Source organism: Felis catus, chromosome D2, assembly GCF_018350175.1.
Source record: "Felis catus isolate Fca126 chromosome D2, F.catus_Fca126_mat1.0, whole genome shotgun sequence".
Taxonomy (NCBI): domain Eukaryota; kingdom Metazoa; phylum Chordata; class Mammalia; order Carnivora; family Felidae; genus Felis; species Felis catus.
In genome coordinates, this window is record NC_058378.1 from 87,531,459 (window position 1) to 87,557,088 (window position 25,630).

The 25,630-nt window shown below is 57.1% G+C and overlaps 1 long non-coding RNA gene across 1 annotated transcript; it reads left to right on the forward strand.

Annotated features, from left to right (window-relative positions):
- Positions 1-9,122: 9,122 nt before the first annotated feature.
- On the forward strand, positions 9,123-10,138 carry LOC109492807. Its single transcript, XR_002146794.2, has 2 exons — positions 9,123-9,460; positions 9,851-10,138. It is a non-coding gene; the product is annotated as an uncharacterized LOC109492807 (long non-coding RNA).
- Positions 10,139-25,630: the final 15,492 nt, after the last annotated feature.

Here is a 25,630-nt window from a genome sequence, read left to right on the forward strand (position 1 = left end):
GAGCCCCCGGCTCCCGTAGCTTTGTCCAGGGCAGTAGAGAACGGCCGCTCCAGGGACATCGCAGCCCCAGCTCCGAGCAGCGCAGCAGGGCCCTGGGCAGAGGCGGCGTTAAGATCGTGAGTCACCTGACCTGGAGATGCAGAGACCATCCTGCCTCGTGCAAGCAGACCCAGCCTCACCCTGAGCATCCTTGAAGGGGAAAGGGAGAGCCAGAGACAAGCACTGTGAGAAGGATGCAGCCAGACACCACTGGCCTTGTGGGCAGCTTCTAGAAGCCAGGGGCGGGCTCCAGCAGCCAGCGCCCCCTTCACTCTAGCCCCAGGGAACCATCTGCACTCCTGTTTGCGCTGTTTTACGCCACCCCTTTTGTGGTCACCTGTCCCAGCTATAGTCGGAGTCCAACCTGTCTTCTAAGGCACCTGTCGTCACCCTGCCTTTTGTGGGAGAGGAAACCGAAAGAGAGAGACAGGTGCCGTGCTGGGGGCCGGGCAGAACGGAACCGGCCCGTGTGACTGCCAGGTCCATGCTTTCCCTCCACAGCCGCGAGCAGGGCGGGCGGGCCCGCTCCCAGCTTCTCGTCCACAGCTCAGCCATGGGTCACAGGCGGCAGCAGAACCCCGTGGCACGCGGGGACCCTTCCTCTGGCGCCACCTCTCCCAGGGTCCAGGACTCCCTGACGCATCCTGGAGCCTCCCTCCCAGCCTCCCTAGCTCTGCCCGCCCGGCCCCATCTCCACAGCCCCTTAGGTGGGACATGCTCTCAGGGGCCACTGCTCTGCTACACTGAGCCCGGGGCGCTGACCGACCAAACTTGGTGATAGAAGGCAGGCGACAGGTGGTTCTGTGCCTTTGTAAGAACCAGGCGCACCTGCTACTGTCCACCCACTCACAGCTGCTCGCTGTGAGCCCGAGACCCAACTGTCCTGGGCCTGAGGCTCTGGACGCCAGGGCCAGGTGGGGCAGAGTTTCTGAGGACAGATTCGGCTCCCTTCCGGGGCTTCCCAGAGGAGTGGAGTGGGGCTCCCTCTCAGTTCTGTCAGCCCCACATGCTGCCTCTGTGTACTTTCTCTCTGTCTCTTCCTGTCTTTCTGTTGTCTCTGGCTCTCTGTCTATCTCTGGCTCTGGCTGTCTCGTCACCCTGGGCCAGGGTCTGGCACTGGCTGACCTGAGGAACAGGTGTGACCCGTTGCACACACGGGTCCCGGGCACAAGGGCAGGGCTCAGGCCAAGTGCACAGTGAACCTCCCCCTGCTCCCCATTTCTCTGGAGGCCTTGCTCCCGTCCGTCTCAGGGCCTCAGTGGCCCGGGCCCTGGCCCGACACTCCCTGGAATGCTAGGCAGTCCTTCCAGGAGTGGGAAATGCTACCACAGATGCTCAGCCAGCGTCCCTGCTTGCTGGGACACTGTCTCCTAAACTCGGATTCCTGGGCCACGAAGGAGCGGATCTCTGCAGGGCCAGGGGCCTGGCCGCGGCTCCTTATCACATACGTGGTGGTCACCACGGTCAGGCAGGGAGGAGGGGGAGTGTGGCAGGTCCAGGGAGGGATGCCTCGTGGGCCCTGGATGTCCGTGGAGGTGGGACCCCTCCAGGGGGTCAGACCACCGTCAGACTGCTCACGGCCAGCCTTGGCCCAGCCTGGATGGAGAAGCAAACGGAAACACAGACTGACCTTCTAGGTGGATGAGGGCCTGTGACTTGAATCCCTGCTTCTCTCCTCATACCCTGCTACTCCTTCCTTCACCTCACGGTGACCTGAGCCTGACCCCTGGCCACCTCCTTATCTGTGGCCCTGCCCTGCCTCTCCAGCTGGCATCTGTGCTTTAGGAGACCACCCTGCTCCTCAGCCTCCTGCCTGGCAGAGCTCAGCGCCGAGAAGTGGCCAATGGGCCATCGCCTGTTTCCAGTGGGGGTGGGGCACTGTCTCCTGGGGGTCCAATTGCAGAGACTGGGTGGGTCGGGGGGCCTTGTGGGGGCACAAGGCAGTCAGCCAGCCGAAGCTGCCCCTGTGCAGAGAGAACCCACCCCCGCAACCCCACTTTCCCTAGCAACCCTCCCCCTGCTGTGGAAAGAGCTGTATAGCCCCAGCTGCAGGCCGAGAGCACAGGGGCCTGTGGGAATCACATGAGGCTTGTGGATATTGACAGGATGCTGTTTAGGATGACTGAATTGTAGATATTTGTTTCATTTTGAGGATTAACAACTTTTCTTTGGCGATCCTTGAAAAAAGGGCAGTGGAGAGGGGAAAAATCCGCTCAGGCAAAGACAAGGATGAGTGTGGGATGGTTTTAGAAACCAGGGGAGCCAAGCTGCCACTCCGGCCATGGCTCCACTCAGCCGTGGGGCCCCAGAGGGGACAGTGATTAGACCCAGGGCTTCTGGCACATGGGCAGTGGGGCACCTGCTCCAGGCCAGGCCAAACAGAGAAGGACGGTGGCGTGGACGTGAACTGAACCCTGGAGGTGTCGTGGCCACCAGCTCTGTGGGCAGCCTGGGGTTAACAATGCTGTTGATCTCAAGCGACCAGCTCTCAGATTCATCGCCTGCTGTTTCTCGCTGATTTCCACTGTGATCTTTATTGCTTCCTTTCTTCTACTTGGTTTGAGTTGTTTGCTCTTCTTTGTTTCGGTTACTTAATGTGGAAACTGAGCCATAGATTTTCTAACCTTTCTTCTTCTTTTTTGAAGTTTATTTTTGAAAGAGAGGGCATGAGCAGAGGAGGGACAGAAAGAGAAAGTGAGAGAGAAAGAGGATCCCAAGCAGGCTCTGCATTGTCAGCACAGAGCACAACTCGGGGCTTGAACTCATGAACTGAACCGTGAGATCATGACCTGAGCCAAAATCAAGAGTGAGACGCTTAACCAACTAAGTCACCTGGGTGCCCCACCTTTCTTCTTTTCTCGTACAGCATCCAGTGCTATGAATTTTCCCCTGAGTACTGCTTTAGTGGCACCCCAGTTATGCTGTTTTCATTCTCACTCAGTTTGGAATACTAATTTCCCTTTTGATTTCTTCTTGACTCAGGGTCACTTAGAAGTGTGTTATTCAGTTCTCAAGTATTTGGGGATTTTCCAGGGATATTTCTATATTGATTTTCAGTTTACTTCCATTGTGGTCAGAAGACACACTTTAACATGAGTCCTTTTACATATATGGAAATTCATGTTATGTCCCCAAATATTGTCTGTCTTGGTCAATCTTCTGTCGCCTTGAAAAGAACATGAATTTTTCTGTTGCTGAGCACAGTGGTCAATAAATGTCATTTGGGTCAATGTGGATGAAACACACCTATCGACTGTACCCATGCTGATTTTTTGCCTACTTGTTTGATCAGTTATTGAGAGAGGAGTATTGAAATCTTCAACAATAATTGTGGGTTCGATTTCTCTTTGTGGTTCTACCAGTTTTTACTTAACATTATCTTGAAGCTGTCTTGTTCATTTCACAAATGTTTAAGATTGTTATGTCCTCTTAACAGATTGATTACTTTATCAATATGATGTGATCTTCATTTTTGTAATTTTTTGGCTCTGAGGTCAACTTTGTCTAATATTAGTATAAAGACTCTAGCTTTCTTTTGACCAGTGTTAGCATGCTATATCTTTTCTATGCTTTTACTTTTAACATAGTTGTGTCTTTATCTTCAAAAAGTGCTTTCTGGGGGCGCCTGGGTGGCTCGGTCGTTTAGGTGTCCAACTCTTGATTTCGGCTCGGGTCATGATCTCACAGTTCATGGGTTCAAGTCTTGCATCCCACTCTGCACGGACAGCACGGAGCCTGCTTGGGATTCTCTCTCTCCCTCTCTGCCCCTCCCCCACTTGCTCTCTCTATCTCTGTCTCAAAATCAATAAATAAACTTTTAAAAAAGTGCTTTGTGTAGGCTGCTTGCAGTTGTTCTGGCGCCTCTACCTACTTTGACTCTTAATTGGGTATTTAGACCGTTTACGTTTGGTGTACTTATTGATGTGCTAAGGTGTAAATGTATCGTCTTTTTTAAAAATATGTTTTAAAGAACCCAGTAATAAATAAGTTTATTTATTTATTTTGAGAGAGAGTGATCGGGGGAGGGGAAGAGAGAGGGGGGACAGAGGATCTCAAGCAGGTTCTGCAGTGACAGTAGCAAGCCTGACACAGGGCTCAAACTCATGAACTGTGAGATCATGAGTCGAAGTAGGACGCTTAACTGACTGAGCCACCCAAGAGCCCTAACCTACCATCTTACTAATTGTTTTATAAATTCCCATCTGTTCTTTGTTCCATTTTTTCTTCCTTTTGGATCAATTGACTATTGTTATTATTATTATTATTATTATTCCAGCATATCTCCTTTGTTGGCTTATTGGCTATAACTTTTTTATTATTCTTATTTTAGTGGCTGTTTTAAGATTGACAGTAACACACTCAATTTACCACAACCCACCTGCTAGTGACATCATCCCACTTTGTGTATAGTATAAGAACTTTCCAATACTGTCTGGTATCTTCATTTCTCCTTCCAGGCCCTCGTGCTATTGTTGTCATACCTTTCGCTTCTGTGCATTAGAGACCCCAGACTATATTGATATCGTTTCTGTTTCAATAGTCAGTTATCTTTTTTTTTTTCAACGTTTATTTATTTTTTGGACAGAGAGAGACAGAGCATGAACGGGGGAGGGTCAGAGAGAGAGGGAGACACAGAATCAGAAACAGGCTCTAGGCTCTGAGCCATCAGCCCAGAGCCCGACGCGGGGCTCGAACTCCCGGACCGCGAGATCGTGACCTGGCTGAAGTCGGACGCTTAACCGACTGCGCCACCCAGGCGCCCCATTAGTCAGTTATCTTTTAAGGAGATGTAAATAATAAGAAAAAAATTTGCATTCCTTCACACAGTTACAATTTTTGGTGCTCTTTACTGTTTTTTGTATGTTTATATTACATCTGCTATGACTTTCCTTCTGCATGAGGACTTTAATATTTCTTAAAAAAATTTTTTTAAGTTTATTTATTTTGAGAGACAGAGAGAGCAGAGGAGTGGCAGAGAGAGAGAGGGAGAGAGAGAGAATCCCAGGCAGGCTCCATGCTGTCAGAGCGGAGCCCGATGTGGGGCTTGAACTCTCGAACTATGAGATCATGACCTGAGCCGAAACCAAGAGTCAGGTGCTTAACTGACTGAGCCACCCGGATGCCCCAAGGACTTTCGTATTTCTTATGGTACAAGTCTTCTGGTGAACTCTTTCAGGTTGTGTATGTCTGAAAAAGTGTTTATTTCTACTTTGATTTTGAAAGATATTTTCCTGGGTATAGAATTGTGACTCAACGGGTTTTGATGTTGTGCATTTATTATCTGCACTGTCCCCAGTGAGACATCTGTCATTGTCCTTTGTTATCTTTGCTACCGTATACATAAGGTGTCTTCTCTCTGGTCACTTAAGATTTTATCTTTATCATTGGTTTTGAGCTTTTTGGTTATGGTGAGTTTGGGGATAATTTTTATTTATGTTTCTTGTGCTTGGTTTTGGGTGAACTTCTTGGATCTGTGGGTTTAGAGTTTTCATTCAATTTGGAAACTTATCAGCCCTTATTCAAATTTTTTTTCTGACTTCCGTTTCATTTAGATACTCCAATCATATGTATCTTCAGCCTCTTGAAGTTGTTCTATGGCTCCACTTTTCAAAAAGTTGTCTTTTCCTCTGCTCCTTTTTTTTTGTGGGAGGAGAGCTAGTTCTGAGCACTACCTGTCCATTCTGCCATTAATCTTTTTGAGTGTTTATTTGTATTTTGTTTTTGTTTTATCTCAGACATTGCGGTTTTCATCTCTAGAAGTTCTATTTGGATCTCTTTTATGTGTTTCACGTCTCCACCTAACTTGTGAAATGATGGAATGTTGTGGTAACTGTTGTGCAAAGTCCATCATCCATATCAGTTCTTGGTCGGTTATGATTTGATTTTTCTTTCCATTAAGGTTCACATTTTTCTGCTTTTTGCTTCTTGGTAATTTTTTGTCAGATGTTGCACTTCAGGAGTTTACCCTGTTGAGTGCTGGACGGTTTCACATTCCTATAAATGCCCTTGAGTTTTGCTCTGGGATATGGGTAAGTTATTTGGCAACAGGTGGTCCTTTCACATCTTCCTTTTAGATTTCTCAGGCAGATTTGGAGCAGTGCTCATCCAGGACCCTTCCCCTGAGGCAGGGCTCCCTGTCCCCCTCCCCAAACGCCGTGGATCATGGGATTTTCCATCTGGCTGGTGGGAACTGGTGCTGCTCCCAGACCTGAGTGTCAGGTGCGACTCTAACACTCTGGAATGTTTCTATCCACAACCCCACACGCATGCACTGATCTACTCTCGACTGAGTTCAGAGGGGGGCCCCTGAAGAACTCTGGAGCCCTCACTCTGTGCAGCTCTGCCTTCTTTGGTCTTTTGTGCTGCTGACCCCAGTCTCCTGTCTGCCTGGCCCCCCATCTCCACTTTCCCACCCCAGGAGCCCAACCACGAGTTGGGGCGATTGTAGGGCTCATCTCATTTGTTTCTTGCCTCTGAATAACGGGCTGTCCTTCATGGCCTCGTGTTCACGGCCTGGAACCGTTGTTCAGGTGTGTTGTGTGTATCTTATCGACCCCTTGAACGTTTCAGGTAGGACAGTAGACTCTGTCTCTGTGGCTCCATCTTGGCCAGAAATGGAGTCACCAAGACCAAGTTCTAGGTTAGCACCTACACGGGTGAGGTCAGGGATGAGGCAGCCAGCGCTGGTGGGAACTACATACATCCCAGCATGTCACAGAGACCTCTAGGGGGCACCTTCCATGAGACATGTGAGAGATTCTAGCTTGCAGGGCTTAAATGGGTGCTGTGGGAGAAGCCAGTTTAGCAGGTGGTGGTGGTGAGTCCCTGAGGCCTGGTCCTTGCGAATGTCCGCTGGCGCGCACCCAGGGGTGCAGGAGTCAGCCAGGACTCAGAGGTGCCTGCCCAGGTGGTCTCTCCACCTGTCCTGGCTCCTCCGCAGCTCATCACAGCCTACCCAGGAATCTTCAGGTTATGTCATTCTTGCTGACCACCCCCTGCCACAGTAGGGTCTCAGAAAACTATCAGTGCCACTCCCGAGTGTGTGTAGTTTAAGCTACAATAGAAGCCATTTTTTTTGAGGTGATGCAAAAGAAACGATTATGGGGTCTTGAGATGTGGCAGAAAGAACTGAAGTTCCTGGGGTGGAACCAGTCAGAGTGATGCTTCCGCCAGTGAAGAGAGGGAGCAGGAAGTCCTGAGGGCTGGGCCCCTAAAGAGTGGCCCAGGAGGACCCCTGACAGGGAAGAGGGCAATGGCACACCCCCGGAGTGCTGGGGGGCGGTGCACGGGCAGCACAGGCCCCCTCCCCCGTGGGACCCCCACCTTCATGCAGGAAGCAGCCCCAGTGGGGCCCTGAAGCGCCAGCTGGCCTTGGCCCTCACCCCGTGCCCTCCTGTTTCTCCCATCTTAGCAGCGGGCCGGCCTGAGGGCCAGGCTCTGCCCCCCATTTCAATGGGTCTCACAAGAGCAAGAAAGGCCTCATAAAGGAATACTGCACGAGCATCCAGATTTTGGCACTAGGACTTACTACCAAATCTCTGCCTTGCAGAGTCACTGGAGGTTATGGGAAACTCGTCCCTAGGGTAAGAGCGTTCAGCTCCTCTCACGTGAGCCCCCGACCCTCAGGCTCAGAGCAGAAACCACAGGAAGCCGTCAGGGTAGGTGCTCACTCCTGTCTGGGACCAGCTGAGGGTCAGTCCTGGTCCGGGCAAGGCGTGCCGGGCTGCCTTTGCGCAGTCCTTGGTTTGGGAAGAGGTACGGGGAAGCTGGAGCAGAGAGAGGGCAGAGGCCAGGGCCTCGGACAGGAAGGGGCCCCAGGACCCCGGGGGAGGGGCCACGGTGCCCCTGGGGAAGGGGGCAGGGGACCTGCGGGGGAGGGGCCTCGGTGCTCTAGCACACGAACCAGGTAGAAGGCTGGGGAGTCAGCGGCAGCGACTGTCAGGTCAGCGTTCTCCTGGGTGTTAAAAAGGCCCACCCAGGGGCGCCTGGGTGGCGCAGTCGGTTAAGCGTCCGACTTCAGCCAGGTCACGATCTCGCGGTCCGGGAGTTCGAGCCCCACGTCGGGCTCTGGGCTGATGGCTCGGAGCCTGGAGCCTGTTTCTGATTCTGTGTCTCCCTCTCTCTCTGCCCCTCCCCCGTTCATGCTCTGTCTCTCTCTGTCCCAAAAAAATAAACAAACGTTGAAAAAAAAAATTAAAAAAAAAAAAAGGCCCACCCAGAGCCTAGGGGACCCAAAAGCACGTACTGTTGGGGCCATTTCTGGAAAATGTAAACCGGCCCGAAGGTTTGTCTGGGGAAGAGCCCTTTGTCAGGACTCTCTGGCCGGGAAGGAGCTGGTGGGAGCGGCCGGAAAGGCAGGAGGCCTTCGGGGACGGGCTGTGGGGCTGTCAGGACAGCGGGGCGCCTGGAGGAGAGGGCCGAGGCTGGGGCCTGGGGGGGGGGGGGCGCCCTGGGCCCATCTTGCCTCCATGTGGTCTGTGAGTGCGCTCTGCGGACTTGGGAAGCCCCTGGAAATGTGAAGGAAGCAACAGAGGAAGTGACAGCCTAGAGGGTACCCCCCACTTCCCTCCCCTTCCCTCGTCCCTCCTCCTCCCCCCCTCCCTTCTCCTTCCTCCTCCCCACTCCCTTCTCCTTCCTCCTCCCTCCTTTCCCCCGCCCCACCCCCCACAGCGCAGCAGAGGAAGTGACAGCTTGGAGGGTATCCCCCCACTTCCCTCCCCTCCCTCCTCCTTCCCCCTCCCTCCTCCTTCCTCCTCCTTCTCCGCTCCTTCCTGTCCTCCCTCCCTCTCCCTTCTCCTCCCTGCTCTCCCACTCCCCCCCCCCCCCCCCAGCGGAAGACAAGGGAAGGCACTGGGCAAAGCCACGGGTTCAAGGCCTCACGCTTTCCTGGTGCTGCAGGAAGAATGGGCGTGGGGCTGTTCCCCTGCTGCCGAACCCACCGCTCACCCATGGGGGTGGGGAAGGGGAGTGGCGTTCGAGGTGGGGCCGCCCTGGCCCATCCTAGGCAGGCTTTTGGACCTCACGGCGGGACCGCACGGCCGCTGTTGGGGCACCAGCTCAGTAGCAGGGGTGAGGAGGGGGTGACATCCCAGACCCCACCCGGGGAGAGAAAGCGGGGTCCTCCTGGGCCTGGCCCCCACCCCTCGGGAGTTAGAGGGTCTTGTGGGGCTGGGGCCACGTGCTCCTCTTCCCCGAAGCCTTCGCCCCGCCCCCCCCCCCCAGCCGCCCGGACCGCCCCCACCCCCCTCCACCGCGGGGTCCGCGGGGCCTGCGGGAGCCCGGAGCACCTTGACGAGTGAAGGTCGGATCTAAGTTTCTGTCTGTGGCGCCGGCCTGGGGCCTCGTCTGGGCTGAGCAGGATTCTCCCAGGCGTGCCCACACAATGCGGAAGGAGTGTTCAAAGGACCTGAATAAACAGGCGGTACATTTCGGGGACAATGGGCAGCCGCGTCTCCAGGCGGGGAGGGACCTCTGGAATCCGCGGTCCCGTGCTCCGGGCCGGGGACTGCGGCGCTTTGTGCGCCGGGTTAATGAGCTGGAAAATACAATTGCGCTTCCCTGGCTGTGAAAATCGCTTTGGGGGCAACCGAGTCACTTAGCTGCCGGGGGAACCGGGAATTGATTTCCTTTGTCCCGAGGACCCAGCGCGTCCTTGCGGAGGCCACGGGCTGGGGGCTGGGACTCCTCCCACGAAGACCCCAAGCAGGACAGGCTTCAGAGAGACTGAGCAGGGCCAGGAATCCCCAGGGAAGGACGAGGTTTTAAAAACAAAACAGCAGACACCTATTCTCCTACCTCTCTCATCTTCCAGAGCCTCACCTCTTTTGGACCAGAGGAACGTCCCTTTCCCCTTGTTGAGCCGGCTATGAAGAGGCCACTGTCCCTGGAGGATGGCACTGGAGCCCTGGACCAGGCTCCTGTGTACGGACACTGGGCAGCTGGGCAGGCAGCCCCTGCCCAGGGAAGTCTGCTGGGCCAGCGCTACCCAAGAGGCCCCAGGACTCTGATGGTCACTTGAGACCTTGCTCCTTGCTTGGCCAAACACCATATTCACTGCGTAATAAATGGCCCAGGCCCACGGGGCATGTTGTTTTGGGCAGACTGTGGAAAGTTTCTTAATCATTTCCCAGATACGGGGTCATGAACGTTTAATTTCTGAGCCACACAGACAGTGCCTGACACTTCTGTAATAATTCTCTCCCATCTTTCAGGCTCACCCAGTGTGTGGCTTTAGATGGTGATGAAGCTTTTGCAGGCTTGATTCTGTGGATGGTGGGGGTCTTGCTGGTTGATGGTCTGTGGAGACAAGCCCTGGGGATGGCGGGCTGTGCTCAGGGCCAGTCCACGGAGCCTCCCTGCTCTCTGCTGCAGATGAGTCTGACGCCAGCAGTACTCCACCGAGGGGCCACTAGGCAGTGGCATCGGGGGTCCTGCTGGCCTGGAAATCAGGGCTGAAACCCTGATTCCCAGACTTCATTCCTGTGGTTACCAGCAGCCCAGAGAAGCTGGAAGTGGTTTGAGGAAGGCCTGTAAATCCCAGGGGATGGGGTCTCAGAGGAGCCAGGGTTGTCGAGGGGCACTGGCCTTAGACGGACAGCCATGGAGTAAGAAACACGGCCAGAGTGGAATCCTTGAAAACCCCTCAGCTCTGGGAAGAGGGGAAGAAATCCCACGGCTTCAAGGGCGGACGTTTTTCCTCGCTGAATTCTCCTCATTGAAGTACGTTAATTTTCAAAACAGACGCAGCCTCAGTTTTGGTAATTCTCCAGGCGTGGAGTTTCTGTTCTAGACAGAGGCCCTCCACGGAGTCCTGCACACAGGCCTGTCCTCCCTGCAGCCACGACGGCCAAGCTGCTCACATCTCTGAGCCCGCTGGGCGGAAGCTTCTGGGGCTTGTAATCCGGCCTGATCCTGCCGGCCTCAGATCCCTGCAGGCCCAGAGGAAGGCCACACACAGCAGTCCCAGCTGAGGCTGGCCCTGGTGACAGGCCAGAAGAGCGGTCCCCTCCCTGAGCCCTGAGCCCCTCAGGACAAGTTGACAGGTGGATGGGCTGGGTGGGTCCAAACCAGATGAGAGATATTAGGGTTCTTAGGGGGTATTCTGGAATTCTGGTTCATACAGAGCACTGCTCCTGCCTCAGGAAGTACATGAAAAGGCGTGGGGTCTCCAAGCTGACCACTTCCGTTCATAAAAAAGTGAACGGAACAGTTCAAGTGTTCAAGTGGGAACAGTACCCCAGTATGAGAGTCGAACAGACCAGCCCCAGAAAGAGGTGGCCTCCTTGGCCCTCCCTCAGTGCCCCAGCCCATGCTTGGTCAAGGGGAAGGAGAGCCTTGGGCCACTTGGGCCCAGTCTGTCCTCCACAGGGGCCTCTGGGCAAGCCTCAACCTCTCCAGGGACAGAGTAAATGAGGGGCATTGAGAGACCAGTCACCCTAGTGCACTCCCCACATTCAGGGAAGACATTAGGGCAGGGAACACATCCCCCAACAGCCCTCAAGTCACTGTGGCAAATAGAGGGGCATCGGGTGTGTGGTTAGGAAAACGCAAAGTGTGAGATCTGAGCAGAGACTCTAATGCCAGGGGTGTTTTGGGGACAGAGGCAAGGCCAATGAGGGTGGCACTGTGGGAGGGGGCCAGAAAGGGGAATAGGATCTTGGGGTCATGAAAACTGATGTTAGGAGCATGGGTTTTGTTGTAAATAAAGGGGGGAAGGGGTGTGTAGGGTCAGGCAGGAAGTTCAGGTGGCCACACCAGTAAGGTAGTTCTCTATTTGTGCCTCATAGGCTGTGCCAGTGCTGGTGGCGTGGCCTGGGGGACTGATGAGACCTTAGCAGGACCCCCACCCCTCACCCTCAGGCAGGGAGGGGGACAGGGGGGCTGCATTTGGGAGTTCTGCAGAGAGATGTAGGGGCCTTGGGTGTTTTCTTCTTGATCAAAGACACCAGGGAATGAGCTGTGTGCATCTATGGACAATTCATGGCACAAGAATTGTTAAGTTTGAAAACAATCGAAAATGGAGGGTAATTGACAATCTAGAATCTAATTTAATCCTGGTCTAAAAGACCATTTAAGGCTGACGTTTCTGGCAGTGGGTCTGACTGCCTACTTTCTTCTGCAGTCCTGGAGGCGGGGAGGCGGCTGGGCACGTGTGGACCCTGGGCCTGGGCTGCTGTCTGGCCCCTGCTCGGGTGGGCAGTCTCGGGTGGTGAAGGAAAACCAGGATCTCTGCTTCAGGGATGCTGTGACCACAAGGGCTCCCCTGCCTCAAGTTCCCCTCCACGTTCCGGAAGAGGCAGCTCTGGCTTCCCCAACCAGGATGGTGATGACCGGAGCCTCACACACCCCCAGCACTGGCCCCAGGCGGGCACTGAGCCCTGGGGATGTTCAGGCTGCAGTGCTGGGCCTCCTTCACCACCTCCCAGGGGAAGATGGGAACCCACCACCCGCTTCGCTGCAGGAGCGTCCTGCAGTGCGGGACCAGAGAGCGCCCAGAGATGACTGGGTTGTGGCCGGGCAGCAGGGCCCAGCTCCCGCTGGACGCATGCACCGGCCACACTTGAGCGCTCTGGCCGCCCCGCTGGGACTGTTGGCCTCCAGGCCCGTGCCCCGAGGCCCCTTTGTCATGCACATGAGGGCGCTGAGGCTGAGAAAGGGTCCCCTTCAAACACCGAGTCCCCGATGAAGAGCACTTTTCTTTCCCGGTCTGCGGGCTTGGCACATGCCTGCTGTTTCCAAGTGGCCTCTCATTGAAGGGGCCAGCTCCCCCATTCTTTGTCCCTCTAGGTGCCCGGCTGACAGACCCTGGCAGCTGCTGCGCTTTCAAAGGCTCTATAGAGCGTCTCTGCAGGTGAGCCCTCCTGCCAGGGGGCTCCCCGTCAAAGGCTCTTTGAGACGTCACCGGGGAGCGGGCTCTGAGCGTGTAGCTGCTCACAGCGCCGGCACAAAGGCCGCGCCACTCAACGGGCGACCCCGTCGCCGCCCCGCCCGCGCGCGCTTCCGTGGGGAGGGGGCGGCCAGTCCCGGGCCTCGCGGTCCTTCCCCAGCTCTCCCGCGGCGCCGGGCCTCCCTGGCCTCCCGGAGCCCGGGGTAATTGCTCCTGTGAAGCCCCCGGCCGGCCTGCGGGCGTCGCGGTGCCCTGAGCGCTCCCACCCAGCGCACGGGGCTGCCGTCTGGCCGCCGGGTTCCAGCTCCTTTTCAACTTTATTAAACCGGGCCCCGCGCCGGGAGGGGGCGGGGTGGGGGGGTGGGGGGAGGGAGCCGCTCCGCCCCGCGAGAGGCGGCCCGGGCAGGGGAGGGGCCCGCGCCTCCGGGAAGCTCCGCCCCGCCCCGCGCCCCTCCCGCCCAGGAGTGGGGGCAGGGTCCGAGCTGCCTCTGCCGGGTCGCTCGCAGCCAGCAGTCCTCGGGCCCCGTGGCTACCAGGTGACACTCTGTAGGATTCACCAAGCAGCCCCGTAACCCCAGGCTGCACCCCCCCACCAGTGCCAGGCTGCACCCCCAGCCCCAGGCTGCACCCCTTAACCCCCCAGCCCCAGGCTGCACCCCCAGCCCCCTAACCCCAGGCCGTACCCCCAGCCCCAGGCCACACAAGGGGTTTTCTTGCCCTGGGGTTTGGGTTACGGGTTAGTCTCCAGGGGCTCTGGGAGGTCAGGCAACACTCTCAGGGACTGAGTCATGTGGTAAAGAGCACAGGGGACACCTGCTGACAGGACTTGAGTGAGTCCTCAGACAGATTTTTGGAAACCCAATGGTCACTTGTCACCAGCGTATCCACCCAGGACTGGGCAAGCAGGCAGCCCTGGGTGGGGCCCAGTTTCTCGGACTTCCAGCCCCTTGGAATTTCCTGGGCCTTCCAACGGTGGCTGCTCCAGAAGCTTCTGCACAAGTGCTGCCCAGCCCCCACCAGCCCAGGAGACAGACGCCTCTTGCTAGCTCAAAGAATGAAGTTTCCCTCAGGCCAGTCCTGAATCCCTGCCCACCCTCTGCGCAGGATGTGCCCCTGCCCACTCTCTGTGCCACTGTGCATCCACCTCTGCGCAGGATGTGCCCCTGCCCACTCTCCCACGCTGCTCTCCTCCCTACAGCCTCTCCACCCTGAGCCACGTCTCCCCACAGGCCACTTCCCCCCCACCACTCAGGTTGGACTCAGGCTCCAGTGACCTCCTAGGCAGACATCAGATCCTGGCCGCTCAGAACAGCTAACTGTAGTCAGTGATGGTCGCCATCTTCCTGGTGAGAGCCAGCCACGCTCCCTTCATGGACCCAGGAAGGATGCTGGGGTCCGGGGTGGGCTTGTGTGCTGGGGCGCATGGCAGCTCTTCCCAGACCTTGGAGCCACTGGCCTTTATGGAGGGGTCTGTGCCTGTCGGGCCAGCTTGGCTGGCCAGTGGAGCAGAAGCCCCTGGGTCCCGGAATCATTTGCCAGCGGCTGATTCTTGTTTGCTGTGTCAGCTGGGGGGGGGGGGGGGCGGGGGGGACGGCAGGGCAGGTGCCGAGGGAGGTGAGACAGGAACAAGTCTGGTCTGTGCGTCCCAGCACGCTTCTCAGAGGCCGTAGCTGTGGGCACACGGCTCCCACTTGAACTTCCAAGGGAGGCTCCTGGAGCCCTTGTTCTGCATCAGGGTTACCGGATGACTCTCTCGAATTTCCTGGGTTCGCTCCTGTTTGCCCAGGTCCCCAGGACTCGGGTCTGTGGGACAGATGGTGTCCATCAGGCTGACGTGGCCCAGGGGACCCCGCTGCCATAGCCTATCAGTAGCCCACACCCGACTGGCCTCCTGGGAACCAGCCCCTGATTGCTCCTTCTCCTCCTGAGCAGGGTGGGGGCAGGGCAGCTTTCGAGAGGCCCTACAGAGTGGAGCCTGCTCGTGGGGCCTGGAGCCTGGGATGGCGTCCCGCTTGTAGCTTCCGGCTTCCGTTTCCCCTGGGCCTTGCTTGCTAGCTGCAGGTTGGGGTCTTCCTTTCTCTTCCTCTTTCCTTCAGCTGAGCGTCACAGAACGTGGGTTCCAGTCACCGGGAAGGCCTCCCAGGCAGTGGCTCTCCCCTCTCTCCACACACACCACGCACCTGCCGCTCGGGCAAGCCCGGGGACCTTGCAGGGCAGCGCCCTTGCCCCCACTTGCTGTTTGGGGCCTCTCTGCCTGGCCCGTTCCTCTGCCCAGGGTGGGGGCCCCTGTATGGGGTCCCCAGGAGGTGGTTCTCAGGTCTAGCACCAGCCTCCACCTTGAGTGGATCCAGGCCACTTGGCCGCAGGCGCCTCTAAATCTGGGCTCCTGGGGCACGCGGCCACCGGTGAACTTCAGGCCGACCCGACGAAGGCGTACCAAGTGCTGACCGTCACCCTTGCTTCCTGTAGGGCCTCCAAAGGGACTGTGGCTCTTGGGTTCCTGGCTCCCTGGTTCCCCACCCCCAGCTGTGGCAGCTCCCCGAGGGAGCAAGACCACCTGTGCCCCCCATGCCAGGCCATCACCTGGAACCCAGGCTCACCTTAGCCCCCTGGCCCCACAGTCCCCTCGGGCCCCCTTGTGTGCTCAGCCCTGCCCCATGTCACCTTCCCAGGGAGGTCTCCCCTGGTCACCAGTGGCCACATCCCCTGTCCTTCTCAGCCCTTAGGACCACTTGTAGGATGAGCCCTCACTTTTCTCTGTCTCCCGACTAGAGAGGATGTTCCTGTGCTCACCAGGTGCTCCTTGGCGTGGAGCCAGAAAGTGCTCAGCAACCATGGGTTGATGAATGAATGTTGAGGGTGGTGGGCACGCAGACCATGCTGGGCCTGGGACACCTGTCCTCTGCCCAGGTCCCTGGGAGCCTGTGGGTGGCAGGAAGCCCAGCTCTGAGGATGCTCAGCCCCTGTACGCAGGGTAGGGCTGGAACGTGCGACACCCCGTCCCTGGGACACCCCCGCCCCAGGGTCTGGTGGAGGCGTGACCAGGAGCTGCTCTGACCTGCCCTTCCTGCCCTGCTGTGGCCGCCACTGGACTCGTGGCTGGCCGACCAGCCGTCTCCATGGGTGTGGTGGGGGGAATGTCCCCCTCTTTTGTCCCCTCTGGAGTCTATTGTCCCCCTCGGGGGGCATGGCAGCTGCCTGGCCATTCCTGGTTCCTTCTCGCCCGGCTTCCGACCCTGACTGCTATCGAACTCCAGCACCCAGAAGCACTTTCTTCCACGGAGACCCCTCCCCAGCACGGATCCCTCCCCAGCTCCAGCCACGTGGCAATGTGAGGCCCACTCCGCCAGGCTCAGGTGCACGACCTCAGCTCCTGGGCTTCCGGGGAACAGCGTTCGGAGCACAGCATACGGACCTCAAACGGTTGCGGGAGACTCAGGGGCTCCTGGGGCCTCAGGCCGGGCCCTCCTCCCCACAATGGCCCCCTGCAGGGCCGGGCTGGGGACTCTACACTGTCCTGCCCAGGCCCTCGGGGGCTTGGAACCATCCTGTTTTAGGAGAACCAGACCCTGCCTGGAGGGGCCATAGGTGCAGGGACTCCTGATCAACAGGTCCTGCCTGAGGAGGGTGGTCTTCTCAAGGTTACCCAACTCCACTAGCCCCTCCATCACCACCTGGTGTCCTGTAGATGCAGCCTCTCCTGACCGTGTGGACAGCCCGTGACAGCAGCGTGTCTGCTCGAGCAAGAGACGGTTGTATCGCATGTATACTTAAAACACATTTGGCAACAATTAATTAATGTATTATTTAATTATATATAAATCGTGTCATAAAGCATGGCAGGTTGATGAAGCTAGATGCATGCAGCCTGGCATGGCTGACCTGTGGTGACCACCGGAGGCCCCGGGTCAGCCCTGTGTGTATGCCCATGCCTCTCCCTGTGTCTCCTGCTCCCGCCCCGGCACCAGGCACACTGTGGAAGCCCGTGTGTCAGGCAGGCCCCCCTAGTCTGGGCTGCTCAGGCCCCTTCCTCCCCAGGGCGGTGGGCACGCAGCTGAGGGCCTCGGTCTGCCGATGCTCAGAGATGATGCAGTATGAGCCCCACACGAGGCTCGGAGATGGGCTCACACACCACCTCATGTGCCTTGGGGAGAGGGAACTTTGTCGAACGATTTCCTTTGAGGTGGGGCGAGGCCAGGCCGTCCTGCCTCGGACAACAGCCAGCGTCACGTCACTGCAGTCCCAGCTTGTTCGTAAGGATGTGGCCTCACCAGCACGCTGAGCCGACAGGTCCGTGCAGCCCCGGAGACAGGTGCTTCCCGGGAACCAGGTGGGCATAGGGTGGCTCGGGCTCCAGGCAGGGGCAGGGGACATCCTCCAGTAGGGCATGGTGTCCTGGGCTGGGGGCTGGTCCCCTGCCTGCTGGAAAGTGACCTGTGGGCCAGCCCTGCTCTGCTCTTGCTCTGAGGTCCTGAGCTGCTGTGCCTGAGGGCACCTGACCCCGGCTCCCCACCTGAGTGTCCAGCTGCCGGCCTGGCTGAGCAGAGCAACTGAGGGGTCCTGAAGGCCCCCGTCCCTGGACACGCAGACCCAGAAAGACACAGAAGGAGCATCTGGAACCAGCCTCAACAGCTGTCTGTCCTGGGCTCGGGGACAATCTGGGCAAGGAGACCTGGCCCCTGCTTGGCCTCTCCACCCCGCCTGAGTCTGGGGGCTGGCTCTCAGCCGGGCCTGTTTCCAGACCCTCTTCAGGGAACAAGCAAGGGAAGAAAGGAGCATCCAGGTCTGCCCTAAACTAGCGAATTACCACCGGGACCATACAGCCACCTCAGGAACCCTACTGTGCCACCGGAGCGGGAGACCAATTAACATGGACACAGTTTCTCACTGTCCCGGGCAGCCGGCCACAACCCCTGAACTGCGAGCTCTGGGGCAGGATCTCTGTCCTCTGTGTGAGCCATTGTTCTCCCTTTGGAAAGAACTCAAAAGTCAAAAGAAATGTTTTGCTGACGCGGAGCAGATGTGAGCTTTTCCTCTGGGCTCAGATGTGAGCGTGAGGGGTGGCGAGGCGCCCTGGGGCCAGGCCTGTGCAGCAGAGCCCAGTGTCAGGTCTGACTTGTGGTCTCCTGGCTCAGGAGGTCACTTCCTGCCACAGGGGACACTGCCTGCCGGGAAGGAGGCACCTGACCTTGGTCACTGGGGTAAGATGGAGACGCCCCAGGCTTTGACCTCCCGAGGGCATGTCAGAGAGAGGGAGGGGTGTCAGAGCAGAAGCAGACACGATGCCTGGGTACCTTTGCTCCTGAGTTGGGGGATGGGAGCCCCAGAGCCCTGTGTGCCCAGCACCAGGCTGCAGGCCCAGAGTCTGACGACACGTCCCCACTTATGGGGATACTGAGCCCAGAGAGCATGGGGTTCTGCCAGCCAAGCCAGAGTGGGGACAGGACCCGGCTTCCCCACACGGTAGAGCCACCCCAACCTCTAGAGTGACGTACACAGCAGGGGTCAGGACCCAGTCGGGGTCGGGGAGCAAGGCAGAGTGGCTAGTGGAGGCTGGGTCTGGGAGGGCGTGCCCTCGTGTCCGACCGGACCCACACCACGCGCTCCTTGGCACAGAGTTCAGCTTCGGAGGAGGCAGACGTGTTTCCCCTCTCGCTGGTGTGGGGGAGGGGCAGAAACACCACGGGCAGGTGTGCTGGCCTCACGCGGGGCACTGACCCACCAGGCTCTTGGGGCGGCTGTCACAACGCTTTCTGTGCAACAGGAGAAGCCTCGTGGGATCACCTGATTCCCCTTCAGGGGCCCCGCCCAGGGGAGGACTGGTGCCGTTTCCAGCTCTTTCTTTTTGGCTTTTCTAAGATCGAGTTTGGACTCAACCTAGACGCAGGCTAGCGGCGTTCCTAGGGCATTCGAGCCTGGCAGTCTGGTTGGTACAAAACTGCCCAGGGGTGCATCTGGACTGCGTGGTGCCCACTGAAAAGGAAAGCCTAGAATGTTCACTGCCCTCTGACCTTCTGCCTGCCCCCCCCCCCCCCCCGCTCCTGCCGCCATGCCTGCCCTCCTTCTAGCCCCACCCTCAGACTCAGGGCTATCTATATACATTCACATGGTATCTCAGTGGGGCAGGAGATGTCCTTGAACCCTTGCAGTGAGTCCTTGGAGAGGACTCCCCAAGAGGAAGGACCAGGGGCCAGTGCGGACAGGGACCCCTCAACCTCAGGCCTCCTCCTGTTGCCCGCGGCCGTGACCTGGGTCTCATGGCTGTGACCACATGGTGTGGCTGTGGCAGGCAAGGACACCTGGCGCCCCGGGTGACCCCAAGACCCTCGGCCAAGCTAGCCCAGACTGTGGGCTGCCTGTCCTCTACCAGCCACCGGGGATCCCAGCACCCAGGACCCCCCCCCCCCCGGCAGAAAGCTGGCACCTCGCCTGCCGGCTGCTGGACAGGAAATGTCTGACGGAGGGCAGAGTGGCGGCATCCTGCCAGGACTTGAAGTGAGAGAGGAAGTGAGAGCCGGGCCCGGCCATGCACAGCCGGAGCTTCTGTTGAGCCACTGTGGAAGGGGGCACACGCCCCAGGGCCTGCTGCGCATCCTCGGGGACCCCCTCCGGCCAGGCTCTGGGACGGCCACCTACCTGGGGCTCTCTGCATTCTGGGGCGCAGGTTAGCCTGGAGCAGGGCGCCCGCACAAACTCTGATCCCGGTCCCCGCAGGCCCCTCTCCACCTGCCCCCACCAGGCATGGGCTCCCCTGCCGCCCCCACATTAGAGGCCTTGGAAGGATTCCTTCTGGGGTGGGTGGGGCAGACCTGGAGCTACACGCGGGAGCGGGCATAGTCCTGGTGTGGATGACCCATGGCTGGGCGGCCTGTCGTGTGCAGGGCTGACCGGAGCTCGGTTCTCTCTCCCTCCCTCCCCAAACATCGCTGCTGCTGGCCGGCCAGCTGTGCTGGGGTGGACACACGGCCACCACAGAGGCTGTCCGGCCAGGTGGGGCCTGTGAGCCAGGAGGCACGTGCTGGGGGCTGCTGGGGAGGGTGCGATGCCAGTGGAGACCTGACTCACAGGCTAATCTGGAAGCAAAGAGGGGAAGGGTGCCCAGCAGAGGGGACGGAGGCTTGGCAGAGTGGGGACACAGAGATGGAACATTTGGCATGGCCAGAGCCCTGGGGGCGGTGGGGCAAAAGAGGAGTGGCTGCTGGAGTCAGCAGGGTCCCCCCACACACCAGGGGAGCCCGTTGCTGTCCAGACACTGTTCAAAGAGGCTCAGACAGCAGCAGCCAAGGTCTCTAGTCCAGCCTTCATGAGAAGTTAGGAGAGGTGATGGGTGGCCAACCTCAGGGGAGAATGGTCAAGGGGGATGGGAGGCACTGGGAATAGTGTTGGCTCCCTCCCTGGTTTTCCAGGGTTTTCCAGGTCAAAGGGGGAGGGGGGTCAGAGGATCATCACAGTCCCAGCCCTGAGCTGGGGGGCGGGGGGTGGTGGTGCAGGTGCAGGGGCTCTCACGGCTCTATTTCCAGAAAACATGCCCAGCTTGGCCCCGGGCAGGTGGCACTTGCCCCCCTGGGTGACCCAGCTGCATTTCAGTGTCTTCAGCACCTCTCCTCCGCCGGTGACTAGAGCTTCCGGTCTTTGCTTACAAGTGGGTGGCCCCAGCCCCATCATCCCTGTGCCATCTCGGTTACTTTTAGTTGAAATATAATACACACATAGCCTAAAATGTACCATTTCAAAGTATACATCTCAGTGGGTTTTAGTGTATTCACACAACTGTGCCACTGTCACAGGGACTAATTCCAGAACATCTTCATCGTCCCCATGAAAAACCCCATCACGCGTTAGCTGCCGTTCCCTGCTCCCACCCCACCCCCACCCCGGGCCCTGGCCACCACAAAGAGCTTGTGCCCCCACAGCTGCCCACAAGGGGCCTGGTGTCCTAAGATCCCCCCAGGGGCTGCCCAGTCTCCAGCTCACGGTAGATGCACTTGAGAGCCATTTGTCACCTCCAAAACTGAGGTTGGAAGACCCAAACCCCAGCAGAGGCTTCCTGGAGTCCCTGTGTCACCCCTCTCGCAGCATCCCCACGGAGGACCTCTGGCTGGATCTATGAGATGTCACATCCCTCGGGGCTTGGGCCCCTCAAGGCAGCTATATGGGGATCCAGGCTCAGCAGTGACAGCCCAGACACTTCTTCATCCTAGTTAGTGGTGCCCACCCTACCCAGGGCCATGCCACGTCCTTCCCTCCCCTTGAAGAGCCTACTGTCCAGGATGAGGTTGGGAAACTCTGCAGGCTGAGCCTGGGCTAAGACCACAGGGCTCCACTCCTTAGCCCTATTCCAGCTTTCAAAACTCACCTCCCCAAACACGCCAGGTTCATGTACAATACACGTGCAGCAGGAGCGCACGCACACCATAAACACGCACATACACACATGCCCCTCCCCACATAGATGCATTCACAAACACGTATCTGTCAGCCGCTGAGAGGAAAGCACCTTTCAAGCCCCATTCTGAAAACGGAGTGTCAATTTCTCCTTTTAATTTTGCCAAGTTTTATTTTACCAAATTTGACACCGTGTTATTAAGTGCTTATAAGTTTAAAATTATTATATCATCCTGGTGAGTTGACTCCTTATCATCAAGTACTGATTTGTATTGTCTCCAATAAAGTGCTGATGTCGGGCGCCTGTGGGGCTCGGTCTGTTGAGCCTCCGACTCTTGATTTTGCCTCAGGTCGTGATCTCACACTTCATGGATTTGAGCTCCATGTGGGCTGCTTGGGGTTCTCTGTCTCGCTGTCTCTCTGCCCCTCCCCCGCCCACTCTCGTTCAAAAATAAGCATTAAAACAAATTAAGTGCTGATGTTTAGACTGTCTAGTATTCACGCAGCTACACCAGCTCCTTTTCCATTAATGGCAGTTGCTAAGTATGTTTTTCCCATCATTTCACTTCCAGCTTTTCATCTTCATGTTTCAGGTGGCTCTCTTGTAAACAGCTGGATTTTACTTGTTAGCCTGCTGAAAATCTCTTTTTGCCGATATGTTCTTATATGTAATATAATTACTGATAGACATCGTTGTGTGATTGTTTTTGTGCTATTTATTGTTCCACTTTATCTTTGCTTCTTTTTTCTCCTTCTCTGATTTCCTTTAGATATTCTTTTGAAAAAGAAATTATCCCCCCCCCACCCCCCCAGTAGTTTGGAAGTCGAACACACTGTTTCTATTGTCTATTTTTGTTTGGGATATACTGTGTTTTTTGAAAAGACAGGTCCACTTTTTTCATCAGTTCTGAGAAGTTATGAGCTGCTACCTTTTCAGATATTGCCATTTCCCTATTTTCTACCTGAAACTCCAATTAAAATTATGTGTGACCTCGTTGTATCTCTTGGTCTCCTAACCCCCGCTTTATATCTCTTATCTCTGTCTGTATTGAGTTCTGGATCATTTCTTCAGCTATTTCTTCCACATCCCAACCTGTTTTCTTCAGCTGTGTTTAATGCTATTTAACTGAGTATTTAATTTTCAAAAATATACTTTCTTTCTTTCTAAAAGTTCTATTTTATTCTTTTCAAATTTCTCTATTTGTTTTTAATGCATTTTGATGCTATTTTGTATTTTCAATTCTTTTATTTCTGAAAAAAAATTTTTTTAATGCTTATTTATTTTGAGAGAGAATGAGAACACTAGAGGGGAGGGGCAGAGAGAGGGAGAGAGAAAATCCCATGCTGACAGCACGGACCCTTTAAAATAAAATTTTAAACACACACTTTATTTTTAATATCTTTAATTCCATTTTCTTTTTTCTTTTTCTTTTTTTAATCTGTTACTCTTAGAAAATCTCATTTTTATTTTTTATTTTTTAAAAATGTTTATTCATTTTTGAGACAGAGAGAGACACAGAGTGTGAGCAGGGGAGGGGCAGAGAGAGAGGTAGACACAGAATTCAAAGCAGGCTCCAGGCTCTGAGCTGTCAGCACAGAGCGTGATGCGGGGTTTGAACCCATGAACTGTGAGATCATGACCTGAACCGAAGTTGGACGCTTAACTCACTGAGTCGCCCAGGCGACCCAGAAAATCTCATTAAAAAAATTGTTTTTTATTTGAGAGAGAGAGAGAGAGAGAGAGAGAGAGAAAGCGTAACCAGCATAACTGCTGGTTCGGACCACGTAACCCTTCCACGCTTCACCCAGAGCATCGGCAGCAACTTCTGTGGCCACAGGCTCCTCATAAAAGGTATGGAGTCTGAGTTCCCCATTTCTGGCAGCCGGTAGTCGGGAAAGTTCATCCTGGAGCAGCCCGCCGCCTCCCAGATGCCACCAGTTCCATTTTCTGAGCATGGTTTCTCTAATTCCATTTTCCGAGCATGGTTGAGTTTGTTGCTTTGCGGCATCTTGCTGGCGGAGACTGTCTCCTCTCCTGTCCCGTAACCGTGGTGTTTGTGTCATGTGGTTTCAGCCGTGGGAGTCCTGTGCAGTCTGGTTTGAGAGCTATGTTCTTCTAGAGGAGACTTCACTACTGCTGTGGGGACCCCAGAACCACTCATTTGCTGAGCCACACAGCAAATGAAAACCCAACCCTCTGCGTAGCTCTGCGTGTGACTAACTCCCAGCTGGGGGTGACAGGCTGTAGAGCACCCACAGGGTTGTTTTGCTGCGGGGGATTCTCTGTCCGGTCCGGCCCCTCTCGCGACACCAGCCTTTGGGGGCCCAGCCTCCTGCGGCGGCCCCCTGCCGGCTCTACCCTGGCCTGGCTTGGCATCCCGTCCCGTCCTCTGACCTCGCGGGGCCACTAGAAGCCGCTCTTGGCCCCTGCAGTGGCAAACGCACGTGGGCCGCTGCAGCCAGGCCGTCGTGCTCCCCTCGGGGTTCAGCTCCCTTCTCCCTGGACACTTGTGTGCTCCTGTGCAGCCAGGGAGGTTCCAGACTTTCTAGGTGCCTTTTTGTGGAGGGCCGCACTGAGGAAGGAGGGCCCTGCCTGCCAGAAGGTCCAAGAGCTTCAGAGAAGCTAGAAATCCTGATCAGTCAGCCAACTTCCTGCTTTTAAAGTGGCAACACGTTTAATAAAACAACAAAACTCCCAGGCACTCTGGGTCACACAAAGCCCCCTGCAGCCTTGCGTGGCCAGAGACCTGTCTCTGACCTCAGAGAGGCAGTGTCTGCGCTTTCTGGCTGAGCCATCTGACATTCCGGGGGCTTAAGGGTCTGTCCGAAGGCCACGTGGATAGTAAGTGGCAGAGCTTGGGTCACATGGAGCCTTAGAAGTTTGGTTCTTCCTTGATCGATCCAGCCCCCCCTCAGATGCTCGACAGCCTCGGGCTGGGAAATGATGGGATCACCAAGTGACGGGGCCAGGGCCAGCAGGACCACCCCGGTGAGACGGAGCCCCGCCTCTGTGTCCCAGCCCTGCACATTCTGGTCTCCAGTGTTGGGAGCACAGACTTGCTTTCCAGACCGTCCCCGCTAACATGAGGGCGGGGGGCCCTAGGATGCCAGGATGCGGTCACGTGCAGACTCATCTCTCCCACCAGACTGGGCTCAGGGGTGCACGAGGGCTGACGGCTGGCCCTTGGATGCACTAAGGACTCGGGAGTCAGGTCTGGCCGCAAGGACAGGCTGGGGGTCAGTGCTAAGCTGGAGGCCCTGAGTGTGTCTGCCCGCGTCGGCCTGGGGAGCTGGGGTGACATCACCACCTGGACTCTGGCCAGCAGCCTAACGACCACCTTCTGAGCCCCACACCTGCCTTCTTGCCACCTTCCTCCAGCACAGGGTTCTCTCCTCCCTCTGCTCTCCTCTCCAGCCACCAGCACAGGCCCAGGATGACCGGGGCGTCCCTACCTGTGGGAGGGACGACCCTGCCTATGGCTGCTCCCAGAGGCAGCTGTCCACGGCCCTCTTCCCCACCCCCCCGCCCCCCTCTTCTGCTCTCATTCCTTCCCCCCACTTCTAGGGCTACCAGTCTTGTAAACAGAGCTTGGATAATCAGTAAACTGGAACCAGGCGCAGAGAGGGAGGAGGGAGGAGGGTGGTACTTTGCTGCGGGTTGAGCAATGAGGATACAGACAAGTGAGGAGCGGGGACGGGCCCAGAGAGCCTCACAGCTCACTGGGAACCTCCCAGAATGCTGAGGGCAGGGCACAGAGTCAGGAAACCAGAGCCCAGGCAGGAGCGGGAAGCAGAGCTTCCGGCAGAGTCAGAGCTGAGGTCCGGGGGAGGCTGTGGGGGTGGGGTCTGAACTGAGTGGGGCGCAGGGAAGGGGGTCACTCCCCTGCCCCGAGTTGTCGAGAGCTTTGTTAGGAGGGAAATGTTGCCTGAGCCACTGACCAGGCCCCAAGGACCACTGCCCACGGCCCAGAGGGTCCTTGACTGGTGATGGGGAGGGAGGCATGGGGGCCCCCCCTGCCCTGCCCACCCACTAGGGTCTGCACTGAATAGCCTTGACCCTTGACTAGTGACCAGGCTGAAAGGAGCCCTGGAAGGGGCGGGACGGTCACCTCCCTTGGAGAGGTTCTCACCCACTGGAAACTGCACCGACCCTGTGGCCCCAGCCCACTCACCTCCCCGATTCCCTCGCGTGTCCAGACCGCCCTTTTTGGTGCTGGACGCGGATGGCTTGCCCGGAGTGGGGGTGGAGGGGGCGGGCCGAGGGTGGAAGGCGGGGCGGGACTGGGATTCCCTCCCCCCGTCCCCTCCCCCCCCCCCCCC